Here is a 12,218-nt window from a genome sequence, read left to right on the forward strand (position 1 = left end):
ACAGCCACTTAGAAAGTTTCTTTCTTTTTTCCTTTCTTTCTCTCTCTCTCTCTCTCTCTCTCTCTCTCTCTCTCTCTCTTTCTTTCTTTCTTTCTTTCTTTTGGTTCATTGTATTTTAATTGATATTGGCACTATACATAATATAGAGATGTTCAAACACATATGGAAGAATATGTATAGGTCATAGGCAAGTACTACATCAGTTTATATGGGAAATCAAGCATACATACATTCAGTATCAAAGGGAATTAAAGAGCCAATTCCCCCTGGCTCCTATGGAATAACTGTTTACTCCATCCTTAGGTCTTGTTTTTTTTTAATTCATTATTTTACTTATTTATATTTCAGATGCCACCCCCTTCCCCATTTCTCCCACCCATTAACCCCCTATCCCATTCCTTTTCTTTATTTCTTTTTTCTTTTTGCCTTTATACTGTTTAAATTATATGCAAGTATTAAATTCAGTTCTAGGTTGAGGAACTAGCAATAGATGCAAATAGTCCAGGAACAAGGAAGACAATAAACCCAGATAATCAAAGAACACGCATGACAATAAACAGAGTCCTGTGATCACTCCTGTGATCACTATTTCTATGGGCTTATCAGGATAATTAAAATATCTGAGCCTACTTCCCTGTCCTAGTTCTAAGTCATTTTCATGCCTGAAAATCTTTATTCTAGCTTAAGGTTTAGTTTTCTGCCTATAATTACTTCTTTGTTCTAGCTTAAGATTTAGATTCCTGCCTGAAAGTTCTTCTTTGATCTATCCTAGAATTTAGATTTCAGTCTGAAATTACTTCTTTGTTCTAGCTCAATGTCAGATTACTGCCTGCAGTCCATTTCCTTGTCCTTGTCCTATATCAGATTCCTTCCAAGCAGCTCATTTCCTTGTCCTTGGCCAATGACAGATTCCTGCCAGGCAGCCCCCAAAGCTCTCCACATCTTCCCCATTTTATTGCATAAACCAGACTGAACCTGTCTTAGGTTGTTCTGACAAGAAAGCCTTCCTTACCCATTATAGAATATGCATTATCATAAGCAATGCACTTCTGTCTTAGGTTGGTAAGGCTCTGTGCAGAATCTTACCCATCCTTGGCTTGCCAGCCTGTTAAATTAATAACTCTGTCTGGAGGTCCATTATCAGTTTCAAGTCATGTACTTTGGCTGCCAGCCTGTTGATGTAGTTAGAGACAAACTTTAACACGATGGGCAAGAATAAAAGTATTCCCAGGACAAGAAGGGCTAGCCTGATCAAGTTATATATACCATTCCTGAGGTTTAACCAAAATGGAAATATTGACCTCAGGCCATGGATAATTTTATTGGCATTATCTGCAGCATCAAAGGTCAACAAAGCAGCATTTTTAAAATTCATAATCTCACTATACAAAGTTAACAGACCCAGAGGGGTGTTAGGATTATGCCAAATACCCTACAGGTATCTTTAAACCTTTTTTCTAATTATAATGACAATCACTGTAAATTTTAGAATTAGCACTACTCCAATGATATATGTCATCACACTTGTGTTGGCTCCTAACTCTTGAACCCTGAACCTCCTTCAGATAATTTGAATAGGTTATAGAGCATCATCCATTTTCCAGATACCTATATAAATCCTTTTGTATACTCAATACATTAGTAACATTTTTTTGTTAGGTGGTTAACAAAAATAGTTGTCTTAACTCCTTGTGTCAATGCTATTGCAGAAGCAGTGGTGCTAACAATTAATGAAATTAAAGCTGTTATACCAGCAATAATTAAGCCTGCTACTTTCTTGCTTCTGTTTAAAGCCTAACTCACTTCTTCTAGCACTTTCAAGCTTTTTTCAGTGAATCAAGGTTTTCTAATACTCAGGGCAGTAAGACAAAAGCTGGTTGATAGATCCTGTAACAGACATGCCAGGTTCAACACACTAACACAATTGGAAATTATACAGTCAATACAAGTTACAATAAATACTGTAGAAGAGACAAAATCAATTTTAGCTTGACAATTAAAAGAGCCTTAAAACATGTGCCAACCCTTGTTTGAAGTCCAGATCCTGTCCCAACTTTAACTCTTGCTATCATAACATCATAGTGAACTATAGCTAACTTCCAAATATGTCTCTGAAAATGCCCAGATCCAGCCTTCCAAGTGTAGACTGTTGTTTCACATATTGGATTGATTTCTATACCAGTACATGATTGAGTCCTAATAGCTGGTCACATTTAAGAAAAATACAAGAGACATTATAATTTTGGTTTTTGATTCCCTGTCCCACAAGGTCTAAAAACTTGAGGCAAAGCAGCTTGTTCCATCTGGGATTTAGTCAAGTAAAAGTGGGTCAGGAATATATGTCCAGTACAGCTCCCCAGTCACCCCGGTCAGGGCACTCAGCAAGCTTACAGGTTGGCATCATTCTTTGTCTCAGCAACAGCATGTCTCACCAATCTTTTTAAAGTTCCATGGGCCTCTTCCACAATACCTTGTCCTTGAGGATTATACAGAATCCCTGTAATAAATTGTTGACAAAAAGTCTCAACAGGCCTGCCACTGGTGGCCTAGCACATGGGAGGCAGAGGCAAGCGGATTTCTGAGTTCAAGACCAGCCTGGTCTACAGAGTGAGTTCCAGGACAGCCAGGGCTACACAGAAAAACCCTGTCTCAAACAACAACAACAACAAGTCTCGACTGCTAGACTCCAATTGCCACCTCCATTATGTTTTTTATTGGATATTTTATTTATTTACCTTTCAATGTTATTCCCTCTCCCATCCCCCCAAAACCCCTTATGCCCTTCCCTCGCTTACTTCTATGAGGGTGTGGCCCCACTCATCCACCTATTTCCACCTCCCTGCTCTTGAATTCCCTAAAACTAGAGCATCCAAACTTTCAGGGACCAAGGCCTTCCTCTTCCACTGATGCCTGACAAGGCCATCCTCAACTACCTATACAAGTGGAGCCAAGAGTTCCTCCCTTTGTGTTCCCAGGCTCAAAGTTTTTACTCTGGGATCTCTGGTTGAGTATTTTGATATTCCTTCTAAGAGGGACCAAAGCACCCATGCTTTGTTGTTTTTTCTTCTTCTTGATCTTCATGTGGTCTATGCATTATATCTTAGGTATTGTGAGCTTTTGGGCTAATATCCACTTATCAGTGAGTGCATACCATGTGTGTTTTTTTGTGATTGGGTTACCTCACTCAAGATGATATTTTCCAGTTCCATCCATTTCCCTAAGAATTTCATGAACTCATTGTTTTTAATAGCTGAGTAGTACTCCACTGTGTAAATGTACCACATTTTCTGTATCCATTCCTCTGTTGAAGGATATCTGAGTTCTTTTCAGCTTTTGGCTATTATAAATATGGCTACTACAAACATGGTGGAACATGTGTCCTTGTTGTATGTTGGAGCCTCTTTTGGGTATATGCCCAGGAGTAGTATAGCCGGGTTCTCAGATAATACTATGTCCAATTTTCGGGGAACCCCAGACTGATTTCCAGAGTGGTTGTACCAGTTTGCAATCCCACCAACAATGAAGGAATGTTCTTCTTTCTCTACATCCTTGCCAGCATCTGATATCACCCGTGTTTTTGATCTTAACCATTCTGACTGGTGTGAGGTGGAATCTCAGGTTGTTTTGATTTGCATTTCCCTGCTGACAAAGAATATTGAACACTTCTTTAGGTGCTTCTCTGCCATTCGAGTTTCCTCTGTTGAGAGTTCTTTGTTTAACCCTGTACTCCATTTTTAATAGGGTTATTTGATTGTCTAGAGTCTAATTTTTCTAGTTCTTTGTATACCTTGGATATTAGCTCTCTATCAGATGTAGGATTGGTAAAGATCTTTTCCCAATCTGTTGGTTGCCACTTTGTCCTATTGACGTTGTCCTTTGCTTTACAGAAGCTTTGCAGTTTTATGAGGTCCCATTGGTCAATTCTTGATCTTAGAGCATAAGCTAATGGTGTTCTGTTCAGAAATTTTTCCCCTGTGCCCATGTGTTCAAGGCTTTTCCCCATTTTCTCTTCTCTTAGTTTCACTATATATGGTTTAATGTGAAGGTCCTTGATTCACTTGGACTTGACCTTTGTACAAGGAGAAAAGTATGGATCAATTTGCATTCTTCAACATGTTGACCTCCAGTTGAACCAGCACCATTTGTTGAAAATGCTGTCCTTTTCCCATCAGTTGATTTTAGTTCATTTGTCAAAGATCAAGTGACCATAGGTATGGGGGTTCATTTCTGGGTCTTCTATTCTATTCCATCGATCTTCCAGACTGTCTCTGTACCAATACCATACAGTTTTTATCACTATTGCTCTGTACAATACAGCTTGAAGTCAGGGATAGTGATTCCCCCCAGAAATTCTTTTATTGTTGAGAATAGTTTTAGCTATTGTTGTTCCAAATGAATTTGAAAATTGCTCTTTCTATCTCTGTAAAGAATTGAGTGGAAATTTTGATGGGGATTGCGTTAAATCTGTAGATTGCCCTCAGCAAGATAGCCATTTTTACTGTATTAATCCTTCCAATCCATGAGCATGGGAGATCTTTCTATCTTCTGAGATCTGCTTCAGCTTCTTTCTTCAGAGACTTGAAGTTCTTGTTATACAGATCTTTTACTTGCTTGGTTAGATTCACACCAAGGTATTTTATATTATTTGTGACTACTGTGAAGGGTATCATTTCCCTAGTTTCTTTCTCAGCCTGTTTATCTTTTGGGCCTTGAATTCCTGATCTTTCCAAGACTTTTATCATGAAGGGGTGTTGAATTTTGTTAAATGCTTTCTTAGCATCTAGTGATATGATCATGTGGTTTTTTTTCTTTGAGTTTGTTTATATAGTGGATTACATTGATGAATTTCCATATATTGAACCATCCCTGCATTCCTGGGATAAAGTCTACTTGATCATGATGAATAATTGTTTTACTGTGTTCTTGGATTCTGTTTGCAAGAATTTTATTGAGTATTTTTGCATTGATATTCATAAGGGAGATTGGTCTGAAGTTCTCTTTCTTTGTTAGGTCTCTGTGTGGTTTAGGTGCGTGTGTAATTGTGGCTTCATAGAACAAATTGGGTAGTGTTCCTTCTGTTTCTATTCTGTGGAATAGTTTGAAGAGAATTGCTATTAGGTCTTCTTTGAAGGTCTGATCAAACTCTGCACTAAAACTGTCTAGTCCAGGACGTTTTTTGGTGGGGAGACTTTCAATGACTGTTTCTATTTTGTTAGGGGTTATGGGACTGTTTAGATGGTTTATCTGGGCTTGATATCTTTGGTCACTGGTATTTGTCTAGAAATTTGTCCATTTGATTCAGATTTTCCAATTTTGTTGAGTATAGGCTTTTGTAGTAGAATCTGATGATTTTTTTTAATTTCCTCAGTTTCTGTTGCTATGTCACCATTTTCAGTTCTGATTTTATTAATTTGGATACTGTCTCTCTGCCCTCTGATTAGTCTGGCTAAGGGTTTATCTATCTAGTTGATTTTCTCAAAGAACCGGCTCCTGGTTTTGTTGATAATTTGTATAGTTCTTTTTGTTTCTACTTGGTTGATTTCAGCCCTGAGTTTGATTATTTCCTGTTGTCTACTCCTCTTGGGTGTATTTGCTTCTTTTTGTTCTAGAGTTTCAGGTGTGCTGTCAAGTTGTTAGTGTATGTTCTCTTCAGTTTCTTTTTGTAGGCACTTAGAGGTATGAGTTTTCCTCTTAGTACTACTTACATCGTGTCCCATAAGTTTTGGTATGATGTGTCTTCATTTTCATTAAATTCTAAAAAGTCTTTAATTTCTTTCTTTATTTTTTCCCTGCCCAGGTTATCATTGAGTAGAGTGTTGTTCAGTTTCCACGTGAATGTTGGCTTTCCATTTTTTTTTTTATTATTATTGAAGACCAGCCTTTGTCCATGGTGATTTGATAGGATGCATGGGATTATTTAAATTTTCTTGTATCTGTTGAAGCCTGTTTTGTGACCAATTATATGGTCTATTTTGTAGAAGGTTCCATGAGGTGTTGAGAAAAAGGTACGTTCTTTTGTTTTAGGGTGAAATGTTCTATAGATATCTGTTAAAACCATTTGGTTCATAACTTCTGTTAGTTTCACTGTATCTCTGCTTAGTTTCTGTTTCCATGATCTGTCCATTGCTGAGTGTGGGGTGTTGAAGTCTCCCACTATTATTGTGTGAGGTGCAATGTGTGTTTTGAACTTTAGTAAGTTTTTTTTTTTTTAAATTAAAGTGGGTGCTCTTGCATTTGGTGCATAGATGTTCAGAACTGAGAGTTCATGTTGGTTGACTTTTCCTTTGACAAGTATGAAATTTCCTTCCTTATCCTTTTTGATAGCTTTAAGTTGAAAGTCAATTTTATTCAATATTAGAATGGCTACTCCAGCTTGTTTCTTAAGACCATTTGCTTGAATTTTTTTCCAGACTTTTACTCTAAAGTAGTGTCTGTCTTTGTCACTGAGCTAGGTTTCCTGTATGCAGCAAAATGTCCTGTCCTGTTTAAGTATCCAGTCTGTTAGTCTATGTCTTTTTAATGAGAATTGAGTCTATTGATGTTAAGAGATATTAAGGAAAGGAGATTGTTGCTTCCTGTTGTTTTTGTTATTAGTGGTGGCATTGTGTGGCTATCTTCTTTTGGATTTGTTGGAAGATTACTTTCTTACTCTTTCTAAGGTATAATTTCCCTCCTTGTTTTGGAGTTTCCCCTCTGTTATTTTTTGTAGTGCTGGGTTTGTGGATAGATATTGTGTAAATTTAGTTTTTCATGGAATATCTTGGTTTCTCCATCTATAGTGATTGAGAGTTTTGCTGGGTATAATAGTCTGGACTGGCATTTGTTTTCTCTTAGGGTCTGTATAACATCTGTCTAGGATCTTCTGACTTCTGGTGAGAAGTCTGGTGTAATTCTGATAGGTCTGCCTTTATGTTACTTGGCTTTTTTCCCTTACTGCTTTTCAAATACTTTGTTTTGTGCATTTAGTGTTTTGATTATTATGTGACAGGAAGTATTTCTTTTCTGGTCTAGTCTATTTGAATTTCTGTAGGCTTCTTGTATGTTTATGGGCATCTCATTCTTTAGGTTAGGGAAGTTTTCTTTTATAATTTTGTTGAAGATATTTATTGGCCCTTTAGGTTCTGAATCTTCACTCTCTTCTATACCTATTATCCTTAGGTTTGGTCTTCTCATTTTGTCCTGGATTTCCTGGATGGGTTAGAAACTTTTTTCACTTTGCGTTTTCTTTGACAGTTGTGTCAATATTTTCTATGGTATCTTCTGCACCTGAGATTCTTTCTTCTATTTCTTGTATTCTGTTGGTGATGCTTGCATCTATGACTCCTGATTTCTTTCCTAAGTTTTCTATCTCCAGGGTAGTTTCCCTTTGTGATTTCTTTATTGTTTCTACTTCCATTTTTATGTCCTGAGTGGTTTTGTTCAATTCCTTCACCTGTTTAGCTCTGTTTTCTTGTAATTCTAATTTTTAAAGGGATTTTTGTGTTTTCTCTTTAAGGGTTTTTATCTGTTTACCTGTGTTATCCTCAATTTCTTTGAGAGCATTATTTGTGTCCTTCTTAAAGTCCTTTCTCCTCATCATTAGAAATTATTTTAAATCTGAATCTTGCTTTCCTGGTGAGATGGGGAATTCAGGACTTTCTATTGTGGTAGAACTAGGTTCTGATGATGCCAAGTACCCTGGGTTGCTGATGCTTATGTTCTTGTGCTTGCTTTCTGCCATCTGGATCTTTTTAGTGCTATCTGTGCTGTCTCTGACTGGAGCCTGTCTTTCCTATTATCTTGGTTGTATCAGAACTCTTTGGGGTGGGTGTTACTACTGGGGTTAAAGCTGTAGCCCAAGATCTGCTCAGTGCTCAGGTGCAGACTGGAAGGAACCAGTGACCCTGGCTAGGAGTGGATTCCTGGGTCCCAGTGGGTCCCAGTGGGTCCCAGTGGGTCCCAGTGGGTTCCAGTTACTCCCTGTTTGGGGCAGATGTTGCTGTCTCCTTACCTAAGATACTGCTGGGATTAGAGTTCCTGGGAGCCCCACTTACAGCATTTTTATATGAGTCTAGGATAATACTCTGGCCATTGTGCTTACAAAGCAAGCACTTTTATCAAATGAGATATTGTCCCACCCCTTCTGGAGATTCTCTCAGAGTTGTTGTTGTTGTTGTTTTTTTTTTTTTTTTTTTCCTATTTCACACATTGATTTCTTGCCTCCATTCCTGCAGTTTTGCTGTTATTTCACTGTGGTCAACAACTGGCTATATCCCCTTTACTCTCCTGCTGAACTTCACTCCGGGTGTGTATGTTATATGATTCCCAATGCCTTGCTTATTTCTTTAGTCCTTACCTGAATGTTTGCAGCCCTGATGCCACCTACTTCCTGGCCTCTGCTAGAGTAGCTTCACTAGCAACTGCTTTAGTCTCCTTTTCTACACTCAATCTACATGGCTTCCTTTTCATTGGGAATCTGCGCCATTGTGCAAGGATGAAATCCCATGAGCTGGACCTTGCAATCTTGTGCTTACACTTCCAACCAAATATTCCCTTTTCTGCCTTTCTTGTAGACTTTTTAAAAATAAAGTGGGACACTTACCTTTTAACACTGAAAGTGTTTTGAGTGTTCCCACCACAAATAACTCATTATTATATGATACAATGGAGATGCTTTCCCTGATGTACATGTGACATTCAGTAGTGCCTACAAATTTTATCTTCTTGTGTATTAGTTAAAAAGAATACAATTTAAATATAAAACATTTCACTTTCCTTTCACCTGATATATGGCAATTCTTAATTTTTCTCTGCAAAGTATTTTACACATCCATATTGCTATTATGCTTAATTATAGTTGCAGTAGGATACACCTTTTGAAAATAAGGATTTTGATGTCTGCTTCCTCATCTTACACCCCTTGGAAATGAAAGTTGAGCCAAACTTCTATAATAAATCATTAGTCATGAGTGAACATTACGTATTATCCACCAAGTCTTGCTTTTCCTGCTGTTGACAATGTAAGCTGTCAGCTTCGTAGCCTTACACTCCCATCTTCAATCCTTTAGCCAGATTCTTCTTTGTCATCCCCACATTAGGAGACTAGGCTCTGTGTGCCTGCATACCTGGTTTAGCTCGGGAGGGCTCACATTTCTATCCCAATGATAGAACTAGATGTACTGAGAGGCAACCATGCTAGCTTTAACATAGATGAGTAGGGAATCCAAATCTTTCTGAGTGTCTCATCAAACACTAAGAGACCATAGCTCTAAGATCTGGCCAAGAGATGATGTTTTTACATAGGACCCTCTGCTCTGGCTTCAAATCAATTAATCTATTAGTTTTCAGGGAATTCTATTTTTGGGAGCAAAAGAAATTCATAGAGGTTCAGGAATTTATGCTTTGGTATTTTCATGGGAGAATTATTTTTAGTTCTGATTGCTCTAAGCCTCCTGCTCTCCCACTCCCCAAAGACAGATGAGTTCTAGAAATAGGAAATTAGTTAAGAAGAGAGAGCACTTTCTATGTGAATTCTCTGAAGCTATTGGTTAGAATGATTTAGTGCTTTTCCAGAAAATAAAATAAAATAAAATAAGCAATAAAAATAGTCTATGATGTCAGTAGGTTGGGGGTAGAGTAAGAATTCTACAGACCTACTCTGTGCTACTGGAGAGACAGTAGTGTAGCAACAAAGAGGGATATTGCCCTGAATTTTTATGAGGAGGTATTCTAATAGAAGTAATCAATAATAGTCAACAAAATAATGTTATATAGTCCTAAGAACTAAGGAGGAAAATATAAGCAGGGAGCATGATGGGAATTGACAGGGACATCTAGATGAGATGGTCAGAAAAAAAACGTCCACTGAGAAAATGATAATCTGATAGAGAATTTGAAGCAAGTGAGAGAGGGATCAAACAGAAGACTGGCTGGAGGAGGTGCTTTCTAAGGAGACTTGGCAAGACAAAGGCCTTTGGGCAGGAGTGTGCCTGGTAAGTTCATGGAGAGGAATGAACAATAAGCTTACTATGGGAGATATGGGAAATGTGCAGGAAGAATGTCAGGAACCTTAAAGTGATACAAGGTCATTGTAAAGATATTGCAGCCAGACATGTTGGTCCATACCTGCAAGCTCAGCTTTTCAGAGTCAAAGGTAGTTTGGACCAATCTAGTCAGTGCTGGGTTAGCCTGAGCTAGGATTAAGTCTCTGTCTTAAAAAACAAAACCAAACAAGCAAAACAACAAACAGAATATTGTGGGCCAGTGAGAAGTGTCAGTGGGTAAGTGCATTTGCACACAAGCTGAATAACCTAGGTGTAATCTTTAGAACCCATAAGGTAGAAGGACACACAGATTTCACTGAAATATCTCTGACTTGCACATGTCCTCTCACTAGTACAGAAGCATAAGCATACACAAATAAGTAGATGTGCTGGCTAGTCTTCTGTCTACGTGACACAGAGTTATTGGAAAGGAGGAAACCTCCAATGAGAAGATGCCTCCATAAGAGCCCATTGTAAGGCATTTTCTTAATTTGTAATTGATGAGGGAGAGCCCACCCCATGGTGAGTGGTGCTATTCCTAGGCTGGTTGTCCTGGGTTCTATAAGAAATCAGACTGAGCAAGCCATGGGGAGCAAGCCAGTATTCAGCACCCCTCCATGGCCTCTGCATCAGCTCCTACCTCCAAGTTCCTGCCCTGTGTGAGTCCCTGGCTTGGCTTCCTTCAGTGATGAACTACAAAAGGCTTCAATAAGTCCAATAAACCCTTTCCTCTCCAACTTATTTTTGGTCATAGTATTCTATTTCAGTGATAGAAACCCTAATTAAGACAGTAAATAAAATTGTAAAAAGGAAAAAAGGTGTACAATAATATTTTTATAGCTGTAGAATTTATAGTATATCAGAATGAAAAAATAACAATCATTTGGAATAATTATTTTAAAGGGAAAGAACAGTGTCCTTTGAAATTACAGATTAGGGTTTTAATACACTCTAGGGGTCGTACAGAGAGGAACAATGTGCATGTTAAGATGGAATCACATCATGAGTTGGGTAAATGGAGACTAGGAACTGTCTGTGTAGGACAGCAGTGAGGTGCAGCTATTGCCTAGGCAGAGACGGTCAGTGCCTTAAGAATACACAGCCTTGCTCTGAACATGCTAGGAGTTGAAAAACAGGCTCATGATTAAGACAGAGAACAAGAGGAATGGTGTGGCAATTTGAAGCTTCAGAAATGAAGGGCAACAATATTGCAAAAGGTGTTGTAGATTATATAATAATTTGGATCTACCTAAGAGCACAAGAGAGCCAGGGGTTACCAACAGGGAGATTAATGATCAGGTCTATATTTTTGAATCTTGACGGAGAGTGGAGAGCCCTTGGAGAGAAGCATGCTGCTTAAGTGGAGCAGTTACCATTATCTGGTTGTGGGCCAGGTGGCAGGCAGCAGCACTGGTAACTATGGTAATGGAGAGGTTTAGATACACCTGAGATATTTAGGTTGACTGGATGTGGCATCATGGTGGGAGAGGTTAAAAGACTGAGGATTTCATTCATGTTTCTGGCTCACTCCACTTGACCCATGGTCATGCCATTGACACTGAACACAGCAGGAATAACAATGTCAGAGATGTCTTGGGACTCTCAGAGCCAGCCTGGCATTGATTTAAATCAAAGATGTATTTTCTGAGTTTTCTTTTTCTGTGCTGTCCACCAAATGAAAAAAAAAATGAGATAATCCAATCATATGTCATTCCTTGGGTGAATTGGTTTAATCTTCACACTTTAACCAAGGAATGTTATTTCTAGGTGACAGTCTCTGCAGATCTGTGTTCCTATTTGGAGCTTGGTGATTTCACACACCAGTCTGAAAGATGCAGGTTTTTCTAAAGCTGAGCACGTGGCGCCATCTTCGGGACAGTTTGGCAAAGCCTCCTAAGCCAAGCTGATCGTGAGGTTCATTTCTCTTTCAGAAAGAAAGAAAAATGCATTGACTTTCATAAATCATTTAACTCTTCTCTAAGATTTAGGGACAAGTGTTCTTTATGTCCTAAGAAGCCAGAAGAATCTGACAGTTAAAGTCCCATCTAGTGAGTCTCATTTTTGAATGAGTAAAATGTCTGTTCTCAGTACGTACATGGGAAAAGTATTCATGAAGAAGCAGACTTAGACATTAGAGTACTGCCATTTTAACCAACAACTGTGTCCAAGAGGTAGTTATGTGGGAGTTTAAACATC

Source organism: Arvicanthis niloticus, chromosome 2 (assembly GCF_011762505.2).
Source record: "Arvicanthis niloticus isolate mArvNil1 chromosome 2, mArvNil1.pat.X, whole genome shotgun sequence".
Classification (NCBI taxonomy): domain Eukaryota; kingdom Metazoa; phylum Chordata; class Mammalia; order Rodentia; family Muridae; genus Arvicanthis; species Arvicanthis niloticus.